Source organism: Phacochoerus africanus, chromosome 10 (genome assembly GCF_016906955.1).
Source record: "Phacochoerus africanus isolate WHEZ1 chromosome 10, ROS_Pafr_v1, whole genome shotgun sequence".
NCBI lineage: Eukaryota > Metazoa > Chordata > Mammalia > Artiodactyla > Suidae > Phacochoerus > Phacochoerus africanus.
Genome location: NC_062553.1, coordinates 83,329,883 through 83,344,275, shown reverse-complemented (window position 1 = coordinate 83,344,275; position 14,393 = coordinate 83,329,883). Strand labels below are relative to the sequence as shown.

The window sequence follows — 14,393 nt, the reverse complement described above, 5'->3', positions numbered from 1 at the left end:
CAGTAGTGGGGGGGGGAAACACATTATAAAACAGTATAAAAAAGATCACATTTTGAGAAAAACAAAAATTTTTTTAAGTCATATAAACCTATATATATGTATAGAAAAAGGCCTAGATAGAATCATGTTAAAACAGTATTGTGACGGAGTGGGACTCTGAGAGATCCTTATTCTTTATGATTTCTGCATTTTCTAATTAATGTTTTAAAATAAGCATGTATTACTTTGGTCATCAGGGAAAGAATTTAGAAAATTTTAACATCAAACTAAAAAACCATTAAGAAGTCTATTTAAACTCGCTTTAAAAGTTAAGATCTGGTAAAAACTGGCACTAACTTAATAACAATGAGCTCCCTGAACACAAGTAGCCTGTGTCAAAAGTCAGCCTATAAAAACAGCAGGGGATCTGTAGTTCTTAGTGAAGGAACCAAAGTTCTGTAGCCCAAGCTTTTCATCAGAAAGGAATGGGGAAAGTTAAAGACTTTTCCCTCAAATAATAAAGACAGATGAAGATGTAAAACGCTAAATACTCAGGAACTGCTGACAGGATAAATACCATTACCACGTTTTCAAGAGAGGTCAACAGTATCAAACCGACATCATTTTCTTTCTGCTGGGCCTGGAAGGAGACAGCAGAGGAAGTACAGGAAGAAGGAGAAATTTTGAAGGGTGTACAAAAGACTTTTCCCTGATGCACCAGCCACAAACTGGCAGTGAAAGGTCTTTCTTATCATGGAGAGATCAAAGATCACAAAGATTACTCTTAAAGACTTTTTCTCTTTTTTTTTTAACCAAAAGCAGATCTAAAGGACCAAGCCTTTTGCTCAGAATCGTTTTCTCTCTAAATAATTAAATTCAGGATAACTTTGTCACTAGAACCTAAAAGATAATCAAGGTTAGGTTGGAAAGGCGAAGAATAATAACACTAATGATTACAAACACAAGAGCAACAGCAGCAAGTAGCAAGTGAATAAGTGAATTCTCTGTGTCTAGCCCAGAAGCAATGCTTTATCTGTTTTATCTCATTTAGTCCTCAGTCTTGTAGTATAGGAACTATTATTACCTCCAGTTTACTGATTTAAAAAAAAAAAAAAAAGGGGGGGGGACACTCAGATTAATAACTGGCTTAAGGTCACAAAGCTAGGAGGTGGGCACAGTCAGAGTTCATGTGTCTGTGGTCTCATGATCTCATTAACTGCTATCATCTTCCTATTACTTACTTACTGAGCTTATTCAACATTGTCAATGACACCATTTTACTGTAATATGCAGATGTTTGCAATTCTTCAAGTTTGTTCTACATCATGGGTTCTTACCCTCAGGAATCACATGTATAATTTATGCTATATACACAGTTTCATTAGATTAGCAAAAGAAACTGTGACCTTACCAGAAATTAAAAACTTGCTCTAAAAGGTACCCATAAAGCCTTTAAAAAATATTTATCAATTTATCTCATGGTAGATAAAAAAATAATATTGCATAGATAATCACACTGTCAAATGGCAATGCACATGGGAAGAGTACAGGCATGGGTCATGAGACATAGTGGCAGCTACTTAAATTGCTCAAATCATCATTATAATAGTACTCACCACACCTGACTACTTACCATACACCAGGCATCATGCTAACCTCTTAAGACAAAGTACTGTGAGAAGGGGAGAAGGAGGAAGGTGGTACTTCCATTTCTGATGACATAAGTAACACTCCCAGCCTTCTTCTATCCCTCATCCACTACTCTTCTGTTGAGAAAGAACTGCTGGCAGGAAGCAAACATTTGCTTTGTTCCTTCATGCCACACATTTAATAGGTTTAGCACTTTCATAACTGGATGGGAAAGTCTGTTTAATTTTAGGGTTTACTATTAGGAGACACTCTTGACTGCAGATATAGATCACTGTCTAAAACATCAGCTTTGTCCATTTCATAGGAGTGATATTTTGGTCTCCACCTGCTGACTCAAATAATTTCTCAACTGATTTGGAACTCATGAAACTGCAATAGAAGACATTAGTGACAAATACTCTAGCTGCCAACCTAACAGCCTCTTTTCCCTTCTTTCTTCATAACATCCAGCCTTTTAGCTCTGGCTTCCCTTAAAGCTAGGTATGACATGTGACTAAGATATGGTAAGATTTTTTTTTTCCCCTTTTCTTGGCTGCACCTGAGGCACATGGAAGTTCCAGGGCTAGAGGTTGAATCAAAGCCACAGTTGCAGACCTACACCTCAGCCATAGCAAGGCCTGATCTGAGCCACATCTGTGACCTAGACCACAGCTTGTGGCAACACTGAATCTTTAGCCACTGAGCAAGGCCAGATATCGAACCCGCATCCTCACAGAGACAATGTCAGGTTCTTAACCCACTAAGCCACAATGGGAACTCCTGTAAAGAACCTCTTTAAAAGGAAGACATGGAGTTCCCATCATGGCTCAGTGGTTAACGAACCCAACTAGTATCCATGAGGACACAGGTTCAATCTCTGGCCTCACTCAGTGGGTTAAGGATCCGTCGTTGCTGTGAGCTATTGTGTAGATCACAGATGTGGCTCGGATCTGGCATTGCTGTGGCTGTTGTGTAGGTGGGCAGCTACAGCTCCAATTCGACTCCTAGCCTGGGAATCTCTAAACGCCACAGGTGCAGCCCTAAAAAGACAAAAAACAAAAATGAAAAAAACTAGAGTATCAAACAACACACATGAAACATCTGACTGCAGACACTGAACTACAGGCAGGACAAGCTTATCTATTACCCCTGTGAGAAAGGAAATGAATGAGGTGAGTCCTATGAACAACTGGGCTTTCTAACTGATGGCCATTTCTGCACTGCAATGCAGGGAAGGAAGAGCTTAACAGAATCTCAGTCTCACTGAACTGAAGAAGGAGTTATACTGAGAAAAAACTCCAGCAATCTGCAGACTCAGTCCTCATGAGTCTTTGAATACCACTCTGCACAGGCACAGGGTGAAACTCCACAAAGACATGCAAAAAACAGCTGCTGGGGGAAGAACAATTACTGAGAAGCAGTAAGCCAAACAATTGCCAGAGGTCACACAGAGTAGGCAATCATTAGAGCTTCCAAAAACCAAAGAGGAGAGTCCAAATATCTCCTCAAATGTCTAGGACATTCATTTGAGATCCCCAAAGGATCAAGCCTTAGTATTCCATGAGGCTAATCTTGTCCAAGAGAACAGTGATCTGGGGATCTGGGAGTGGGGGCGGGGGGCGATCTCAAGATTCTTTCAGGGGATCAGCAACATTACAACTATTTTCCTAATAATGTAAAGCTGTTATTTACCTTTTTTCAGCATCATTATCTTATGAATATACAGTGGCATTTTCCAGCTGCAATCTGACATGGGATATTATAAAAGATTTAATGAAGAACCATAATTGAGACCGGCTATCTTCTGTTTTCCTTTATTTTCTTAAATTTATTTATTTATTTTTTGGCCACTCCCACGGCATGTGGAAGTTCCTGTTGGCCAAGGATCAAACCCATGCCACGTCAGTGACCCAAGCTGCTGCAGTAACAATGCCAGATCCTTAACCCACTGGCCACCAGGGAACTCCCAGCTGTTTTCCCATAAGCCAGACACTAAAGAGATTCACAAAAAAAGTAAAATAGTAACACCCTTCTTACTATTTTTTTTGTTTTGGAAGAAAGAGTTATTTTTCATTTAAAATTGTCATTTATATTAAAATATAATAGGTTAATTACTATTTAACTCTAGATGAACAAATTGATACTTTGAATTCCTCAGCTATAATTTCTAATATGATAAATACTGAAAGGATATAGGAGTTCCCGTCATGGCTCAGTGGTTAACGAATCCAACTAGGAACCATGAGGTTGTGGGTTCGATCCCTGGCCTTGCTCAGTGGTTAAGGATCCAGCATTGCTGTGAGCTGTGGTGTAGGTTGCAGATGCGGTTTGGATCCCACATTGCTGTGGCTCTGGCGTAGGCTGGCAGCTACAGCTCCAATTCGACCCCTAGCCTGGGAACCTCCATATGCCGTGGGAGCAGCCCAAGAAATGGCAAAAAGACACACACACACACACACACACACACACACACACACAAATACTGAAAGGATATTAAAAAAAAAAAAAAAAAAAAGGTCTTTAGAGACTTCAATAAAATTTCAAAGTTGTACTAAAACCAAAAACTAGGAGAAGTACTACCCTAGAGCAGGGATCAGCAAACCACAGCTCAAAGGCCAAATGCGACCTACCACTTATTTTTGTACAAAAAGTAATATAAAAACAAAGCAACACCAATTCACTTATATATTGTCCACAGCTGCTTTTGTACTACAACAACGCTGAGCAGTTGCAACAGCCTAAAACATAGTTTATAAGGCCTGAAATGTTTACTATCTACCCCATTACTCAGAATTTGTTGACTTTCACCCTCGAGTAAAATATACTCAAGACCTACAGTAAAGAACCTTAAAATAAAGCCTCAAAAAGATCAGCTTGATTCTTAAGTAATTTAACTGCCTACCAGAACAAAATCTAATCCTCTAACAACAATGAAAATTAATACTCCACATGGTAAAATTTATTACAGCCAGCATCTAATCAAAAACTACTACAAAGAATCAGAAAAACATGACCCAAAACGAGGAAAAAAATCAATCAATTAAAACAGATATGGAAAAGACAGAGATGATAGCATTAAAAATAATAACTTCAAAAAAGAAAATATAAATACATACCTATAATGTTTAACAAACCATCTCAAAACTTACTGGGTTAAAAAATAATCATTATTTTATGAATCTGGAATTTGGACAGAGCTCAAAAGTGATGGTTCCACGAAGCATCAGGTGTGATGATTTGACCTAGGATCTGAAGGATCTGCTTCCAAGATGGCTCACTAATACAACTGGCAACTTGGTGCTGGTTGTCAGCTGGGAGCCTAGCTAAGGACTTTGTTGTTGATTCATTTTTTAATAGGTTTCTCCATTTGATGTGGGTTTTCTCATAAGCATGGTAGATGGGTACTGAGGGAGTGAATCACATAAAAGAGTGACAACAAGGCAGAAATCACGTTTCATAATCAAGCCTTAGAAATAACAGTATCGTAACATCCATTTCTCTATTAGACAAGAAATCCACAAAGGCCTGACTGGTTTCAAGAGGGGACACGTAGATTCCATCTCTTGATAAGGTAATAACAAAGTTGAAGAAGAGCATATGCAACAGGAAATAATGTAAACATACTAGAAAATATAGTTTGTCATAGATGTATTGAACGAATAAAAAGAAATTATGAACACAATGAGGAGAAATAAAAGATATTTTAAATGAAATTTTTGGACATTAAAAAGAAATCTGAAATAAGAAATTCACTGTATGGGATGAACAGTAGTTTAAACATGGCAGAAGACAGTGAACATAATGATACAGCTATAGAAACTCTCTACAACAGGGTATAGAAAAGAAAAGGCTTTCATTCCTCACTAAAATAAATGGAGTATCAGTAGTCCGTGAGACAGTATAAAGCAGACCTAATATATAATTGGAGTCCCAGGGTAAAAGGGGGTAGGGGATAGAAAGCATCTGAAATAACATGGTCAAAAAAAATTATATACCCACAGATTCAAAAAGGTCAATGAACTACAAGAAAGATGGGAACAAAGAAATTCACACCAAGATAGATCATAATTAAGCTTCTTAAAAAAAAAAAAAGTGACAAAGAAAAATATTTTAAAAGCAGTGGTGGGAGTTCCCGTCGTGGCACAGTGGTTAACAAATCCGACTAGGAACCATGAGGTTTCGGGTTCGATCCCTGGCCTTGCTCAGTGGGTTAGGGATCTGGCGTTGCCGTGAGCTGTGGTGTAAGTTGCAGACGCGGCTCAGATCCTGCGTTGCTGTGGCTCTGGCGTAGGCCAGTGGCTACAGCACTGATTAAACCCCTAGCCTGGGAACCTCCATATGCCCTGGGAAGCAGCCCTAGAAAAGGCAAAGACAAAAAAGAAAAAAAAAAAAAAGGCAGTGGTGAGTTGGGAATTTCGTTATGGCACAATGGATTCAATCCCACTGATCCCTGGCTCAGGAACTTCCACACGCTGTGGCATAGCCCAAAAAAATAGCAGTGGCAGGGTGATGAAGGGAAATACATTATACATAGAAAAACAAAGATAAGAATAACAGGAATTAAGAATGGCTATCAAGAGTAATACAAATTACTGTAAAAAGGAACTAGAAACCATAAGGAGGAGCCAAGAAAAATCAGAAAATTCCTTTGCCAAAAAAAAAAAAAAAAAAAAAAAAAAGCTGAGCTAAACGCAATAAATAACAGAATGAATAATGCAGAGGCATAAATAAATGACTTGGAAGACAGAGTAGTGGAAATCACCCAAACAGGACAGCAGACAGAAAGCCAAATGAAAAAAAAAAAAAAAGAAAGCAATATAAGAGGTCTATGGGATAATGTAAAGCAGGCCAATCTACACATAATAGGGATTCCAGAGGAGAAGAAAAAAAAGGGGGGGGGGATTGAAAGTATATTTGAAGAAATATGGCTGAAAACCTTCCAAATCTAAAGCAAACAAATATCAAGATACAGGAAGCACAAAAGGCCCTAAGCAAGTTGAACCCAAATAGACCCACACCAAGACATTTTATAATACAATGGCAACAGTTAAAGATAAGGAGAGGATTCTAAAGACAACAAGAGAAAAACAGAGTTAATTACAAGGGAACCCCCCTAAGGCTATCAGCTGATTTCTCTACAGAAATGCTGCAGGCCAGAAGACAGTGGCAAAGGTTCAAAGTTCTAAAAGGGGAAAAATCTGCAACCTAGAATACTCTACTCAGCAAGAATATTATTTAAAATAGAAGGAGAAATAAATAATATCTTAAAAAGGCAAAAACGAAAAGAATTCAGCAATACTAGACCATTCTTAAACAAATATTGAAAGGTCTCCTCTAAATAGGAAAGAAATAAGATATAGGATGGAGGAAATCACAATTGGAAAGAAATTACCAAAATAAGCCAGTATACAGATCAAAAAGAAAAAAAAAAAAAACCTATTCGTGAAAGCATTGAGAAACACAGGAATAGCAAAAAGATAAACATGAAGATGAAAAAAAGGATATCAAAGTCATAAAATTTGGGGAAGGAGAGTTAGAAAATTGAGACTCTATTCTTTAGAATGTGTTTGAGCCTATATGACTAGCAGGCTAAGACAAGCAGGTAAAGGAAGGGATTAACATATTTGAAAAACAGGGCAACCATAAATCAAAACCAAACAATACACTCACAAAAACCAAAATGAAGAGGACACAAGCATAAAAGGAAATCATCAAACTGCAAAAAGAAAAAGGAACAAAGAAACAGAATAGATCGGAAAACATGGAGTTCCCATCATGGCACATCAGAAATGAATCTGACTAGGAACCATGAGGTTGCAAGTTCGATCCCTGGCCTCATTAAGTAAATTAAGAATCCAGCATTGCCATGAGCTGTGGTACAGGTCGCAGATGTGGCTCAGATCCTGCGTTGATGTGGCTCTGGTGTAGGCCAACAGCTGTAGCTTTGATTCGCCCCCTAGACTGGGAAACTCCATATGCCATGGGTGGACTCTAAAAAGCAAATAAATAAACAAACAAACAAACTGGAAAACAAGGTATAAAATGACAATAAATATATACGTACTGATAATTACCTTAAACATCATTGGACTAAATGCTCCGATCAAAAAACATAGAGTGGCAGACTCAGTAAAAAAAAAAAAAAAAAAGGAATTCCCATTGTGGAACAGTGCCTGGGAACTTCCATATGCCATAGGTGAGGATCTAAAAGACAAAAAAAAAATTATCTTTAAATAAATCAAAAAAGGACTTCATCAAAATTAAAAACTTCTATAAACAAGCACCCATAGCATGGGAAAAAATATTTGGAAATCATATATCTGAGAAGTGACTAATATCCAAAATATATATAGAACTCCTAAAAATCAACAACAAAAAAATCAAAAGCCCAATTCAAAAATAGGCAAAGGACTTGAATAGACATTTCTCCAAAAAATATATCAAATGACCAATAAACACGTGAAAAGAAGCTCAATATCACTAATCATCAGAGAAATGCAAATCAAAACCTTAAAGAGATAACAGTTCACACCATTAGAATGGCTATTATCAAACAAATAGTATACAGATATTGGTATGGATATGGAGAAATCAGAACTCTTGTATATTGCTGGGGAATGTAAAATGAAGTATAGTCGCTATGGAAAATAGTATGGCAGTAACTCAAAAAATTAAACATAGAATCACCATTTGATCCAGCAATTGCACTTCTGGGAATATACACAAAAGAACTGAAAGCCATGACTCAAATAGATATTTGTCCTTGATGTTCACTGCAGCATTATTCATAATAGCCATAAGGTGGAAAGAAACCAAATGTCCATCAATAAACAAAATGTGGATGGGTGTGCATACACATAGGTGAAATTAGGGAGGACAAGACGGCAGAGGAGTAGAGGGACACGCTCGCCCTCTCCCACAAACACACACAAAAAAAAGCACATCTACAGAATAAATGACTCGCACAGAACAGCAACCAATCACTGGCAGAAGAACCTAAACTCCAATAACGGCAAGAAGTTCGTGACATTACGGGGCAGAACGGGAGAAAAGAGGAGAGTGAGAGAAGGTGAATCCGAGCGGGACGGGTGCTCCCGAAAGGGAACTGCGGAGGAGAAAGGGATCCCGCACCCTGGAAAGTCACCTACACGGGGGAAAGATCAAACGAACCGGAAGAATCTCCAGATGCAGAGAAGAGTGTAGCAGTAAGTTGGAGTACGGAAAAGCCGATCAAGAACTGAAGGGACCATCTGAACTACGGGCACAGTCACCAAAAATTGAGACGCCTGGGTGGGGGCTGGGCACCCAGTCCTCAGCTCCAGAGGTTAGTCCCCGGGAAACGGCCAGGGACGCCTGGGTGGGGGCTGGGCACTGAGACCTCGCCTCCGAAGGTTAGTCGCCGAGAAAGGGCCTGGGGGACGCCTGGGTGGGGGCTGGGCACCGAGACCTACACTCCAGAGGATAGTCCCCGGGCTGGGGGGGGCGGGGCGGAGCAGAAACTGTTTGGGAGGTCTAGAAACCATTTGACGGGGCAGAGACTGCCTGGGAGACTAGAAAACAAAGCTGTTGCAGAGGAAGGGAGCAATACTCTAGGGGCGGGGAAGTGGAAAGCCGCATCAGAGGGAACCTGGGAAAAGAGCCTGGTCTGCACCCGTGCTGGAGAGGGGAGAGAAGAAGGGGTGGGTCCCCATAGAATACCCCCCACGCCACAGCAAGCTTACAGGCCCACTAGCTAGCTGAAAGCTGTGCTTCCCAGTGCATCCCCTCCCCCCACCCCCACCACCCACTACGCTCTTGCTGAACCTGGGGCTGCCTGCCATCCAGGAGGGCTGGCCTCAACAATTGCCTGAAGCCTACCACCGCAGGGGCTGTCCCTGCACAGGCCTGCATGCCCTTTGGAGGGGCTACACTTCCGCAGAGCAGCACCAAACACCACCAGCCCCTGAGAAAAGGCCTGCAGCCCAGAAAAGCTAGAACAAGCCTAGCCAGGCCGAGAATAGATCTGCCTAATTCTCGGACGGTTTTTCTGAGTTGGGCTGCCCCAGGGAGGAGCCTCTTCTTGGTCTCCAAGAAGAGGCTCCAACGGCCCTGCTACCCGCCCAAGCTGTCTTAGTGGATCAGCTGTATAGGACTGCCAGCTCCAGGCAGGACCCCCTACAGCCCAGAAAAGCTGCAACAAGCCTGGCCGAGTCAGGAAAAGATCTCAGACGGTCTTCTTCGATCGGGCTGCCCCGGGAGGAGCCTCTTCGTTTTCCAACGGCCCTGCTACCCGCCCAAGCCCCCAGGGGGTGCCCCACTCCTGCGGAATAGCTGCTCAGCACCACCAGCCCCCTAAAGACCCCTGCACCCGAAAAGCTGCAACAAGCTTGGCCAGACTGTGAAAAGATCTGCCTACATTCTCAGCCATCCTTCTGAGTTGGGCTGCCCTAGGGAAGAGCCTCTTAGGTTCTCAGTGACCCAGATAGCGGCTCCACCCCCAGGGGGTGCTGCACTCCTGAGGAACAGCTGCCCAACACCGCCAACCCCCTGCAGAACCCACAGCCTAAAAACCACCAGAGCAAGCTCTGCATGACCAAGTGAAATCGCTACCATCGTGGTGTGCACCTCCCAGTCCTGTGTCTGCCCTCAGGAAGTCCTCCTTCGCTTCAAAAAACACTGTTAGCCCCATCAACACTCCAGAAAAGCCACACTGCCTCAAAAAGATTGACCAACAACGCCAGCCCTCAGGAAATATTCCACGGCAGTGACAAGGCAAACACGCCCGGTAACGGAGAGACAACTCCCTCAGGAGAAAGAAAACAACAAGCAAGATGAAGAAGCAAGAAACCACCCCCAGTCAAACCACAGAGAAACTCACCTAAAACGTCAACAATGAAACAGATCTCGGCAGTCTGACAGACCTGGAGTTCAAAAGAGAAATAGTGAAAATACTGAAGGAATTAGAGAAGATAAGACAGTAATGCAGATACCCTCAAGGAACCTAGAAATATAAGAAGGAGCCAAGAAAAACTAGAACATTCATTTGCAGAATGCAAACTGAACTAAGGCAGTAAAAAAACCAGAATGAATAATGCAGAAGAACAAATCAGTGATATGGAAGATAGAATAATGGAATCACTCACTCCGTTCAACAGACAGAAACCGAATCAAAAACTGAAAGCAATATAAGAGACCTATGGATAATATAAAGCGGGCCAATCTACGCATAATAGAATTCCAGAAGGAGTAGAAAAAGATAAGGGGATGGAAAATATATTTGAAGAAATTATCTCTGGAAACTTCCCAAATCTAAAGGATGCTGGGTTCAAGATACAAGAAGCACAGAGGCCCAAACAAACTGAACCCAAACAGACCCACACCAAGACACATCATAATAAAAATGGCAAAAGTTAGTGATAAAGAGAGGATCCTAAAGGCCAAGAGAACAAGAATGTTACCTACAAGGGAACCCCCATAAGAATATCAGCTGACTTCTCTACAGAAACACTACAGGCCAGGAGGGAATGGCAAGAGATATTAAAGTGCTAAAAGGAAAAATATGCAACCTAGAATACTCTATCCAGCAACGAATATCATTTAAATAGAAGGGGAAATAAAATTTTTTCCAACAAACAAAAACTTAAAGAATACAGCAACACAAACCCAGGTTAAAGGAAATATTGAAAGGGCTTCTCTAAACCAAAAGAAAGGAAGGAAAGGGAAGAAAAAAGAAAAAAAGAAAAAAAAAAAGAAGAGGAGAAACTAGGACGGAGAAACCGCAATCAGAGAGCAGTCACTCAAATAAGCCAGCATACAGATTTAATCATGACCATGCTTCAAACAAAATAAAATTAAAAGAAAAAATAAAAAGAGTCACCAAAACCATAAAATGTGGGCAAGGGATGTTAGGAAGTAAATAACCTTTTTGTTTGTTTGTATGTTTCTCTTCTTAACTTAATATAAGTAATGAAGTGTTTGAACTTACAGGACCTTCAGGCTAAAACACACAATTATGGGAAGGGGTTAGCATCCTTAAAAAACAGGGCAACCACAAGCCAAAACCAATATTGCATTTGCAAAAAATAAAAAAAAAAAAAAAAACACTCAAGCAGATAATAACAGGAGACCATCCAACAAAAAAAAAAAAAAAAAAGAAAGAGAATGAGAAACATAGAATCAACTGGAACACGAATTCAAATGGCATAAAATAATCATCTATCAATTATCACCTTAAATGTCAATGGACTGAATGCCCCAATCAAAAGACACAGATGGCTGAGTGGATAAAAAGGCAAAAACCTTCAATATGCTGCCTACAAGAAACTCACCTTAGGACAAAAGATACATATAGATTGAAAGTGAAAGGGTGGGGAAAAATATTTCACGCCAATAGACACGACAGAAAAGCAGGAGTCGCAACGCTCATATCAGACAAAATAGACTTAAAACAAAAGACATAAAGAAGACAAAGAAGGACACTACTTAATGATTAAGGGATCCATCCAAGGAGAGGATGTTACTATCGTCAACATATATGCCCCAAATACAGGAGCACCCAGATACATACACAAAATATTAACAGACATAAAGGGAGATATTGAGGACATACAAATCATAGTAGGAGACCTTAATACTCCCCTCACATCAAGGACAGATCCTCTACACAGAAAACCAATAAAGCAACAGAGATCCTAAAGGAAACAATAGAAAAGTTAGACTTCATTGATATCTTCGACACTACATCCAAAAAAAGAAGAATACACATTCTTCTCAAATGCTCTGGAACATTCCAAGAATCGACCACATCTTGGGACAAAGCTAATCATCGATAAATTTAGGAGCATAGAAATTATCTCAAGTATCTTCTCTGACCACAATGCCATGAAATTAGAAAACCAACCATGGGAAAAAAGAAGAGAAAAAACCTACTGCATGGAGACTAAACAACATGCTACTAAAACCAATGGGTCAATGAGGAAATCAAGAAGGAAATTAAAAACTACCTTGAAACAAATGATAATGAAGACACAACCTCTCAAAATCTATGGGATGCTGCGAAAGCAGTTGCTCAGAGGGAAATTTATAGCAATACAAGGCCTTCTCAAAAAAGAAGAAAGATCCCAAATGGACAACTTAACCCCACCCTCAATGAATTAGAAAAAGAAGAAACACAAAAGTCCTAAATCAGCAGAAGGAAGGAAATTATCAAGATCAAAGAAGAATCATAAAAAACAGAGACTCAAAAAACAATAGAGAAAATTATAAAACCAAGAGCTGGTTCTTAAAGGTAAACAAAATTAACAAACCCCTGGCCAGACTCACTAAAAAGAGGAGAGAAGAAGCAAATAACCAAAATTAGAAATGAAAAAGGAGAAATCACAACGGATACAGCAGAAATACAAAAAACCATAAGAGAAATCCTATGAACAACTCTACGGCAACAAGTTGGACAATCTGAAAGAAATGGACAATTTCTAGAATCTACAGCCTGCCAAACTGAATCAAGTAGAAACAGACCAACTGAACAGACCGATCACTAGAAATGAAATTGAAGAGGTCATAAAATCACTCCCTACAAATAAAAGTCCAGGACCAGATGGCTTCACAGGGAATCTATAAAACATATATAAGAGGAATTGGTGCCCATCCTCCTTAAACGCTTTCAAAAGGTTGAAGAAAAGGAATACTCCAAAGACCTTCTATATGCCACCTCACCCTCATTCCAAAACCAGGCAGAGATACCACCAAAAAAAAACTATCGGCCAATATCATTGATGAATATAGTTGCAAAAATTCTCAACAAAATCTTAGCCAACCGAATCCAACAACATACCAAAAAAATTATACACCATGACCAGGTTGGGTTCATCCCAGGGTCACAAGGATGGTTCAACATACGCAAATCAATCAGCATCATACACCACATTAACAAAAAAAGTCAAAAATCATATGATCATCTCAATAGACGCAGAAAAAGCATTTGACAAAGTCCAACATCCATTCTGATCAAGACCCTCGCCAAAGTGGTATAGAGGGAACATTCCTCCAACATAATCAAAGCCATTTATGAGAAACCCACAGCAAATAGAATCCTCAATGGGGAAAAACTGAAAGCCTTCTCACTCCAATCTGGAACAAGACAGGGATGCCCACTCTCACCACTGCTCTTTGACATCGTTTTGGAAGTCCTAGACACAGCATTAGACAAACAAAGAAATAAAAGGCATCCATATAGGAAGAGAAGAGATCAAACTGTCACTGTATGCAGATGCATGATACTATACATAGAAAACCCTAAGGACTCAACCCCAAAACTATGAACTGATTCATAAATTCAGCAAGTAGCAGGATATAAGATTAACATTCAGAAGTCAGTTGCATTTCTGTATACCAGCAATGAAATATTAGAAAAGGATACAAAAATACGATACCTTTTATTTTGCACCTCACAAAATCAATACCTGGAAATACCTGACCAAGGAGGTAAAGGACCTATATGCTGAGAACTAAAAAACTTTAATCAAAGAAATCAAAAGATGTAAAGAAATGGAAAGATATTCCATGTTCCTGGATTGGGAAAATCATATTTAAAAATGGCCATACTACCCAAAGCAATCTACAGATTCAATGCAATCCCTATCCAATGACCCATGACATTTTTCACAGAACTGGAACAAACAATCCAAACATTTATACGGAACCACAAAAGACCCAGAATCGCCAAAGCAATCCTGAGAAACAAAAACCAAGCAGGAGGCCATCACTCTCCCAACTTCAAGAAATACTACAAAGCCACAGTCATCCAA

The 14,393-nt window shown here is 39.9% G+C and overlaps 1 protein-coding gene across 3 annotated transcripts in view; it reads right to left on the bottom strand.

Moving 5' to 3' along the window:
* ANAPC10 (anaphase promoting complex subunit 10) overlaps nt 1-14,393 on the bottom strand; it is an 80,091-nt gene that overhangs the window by 52,132 nt on the left and 13,566 nt on the right. The gene's annotated exons all lie outside the window — the stretch shown is intronic.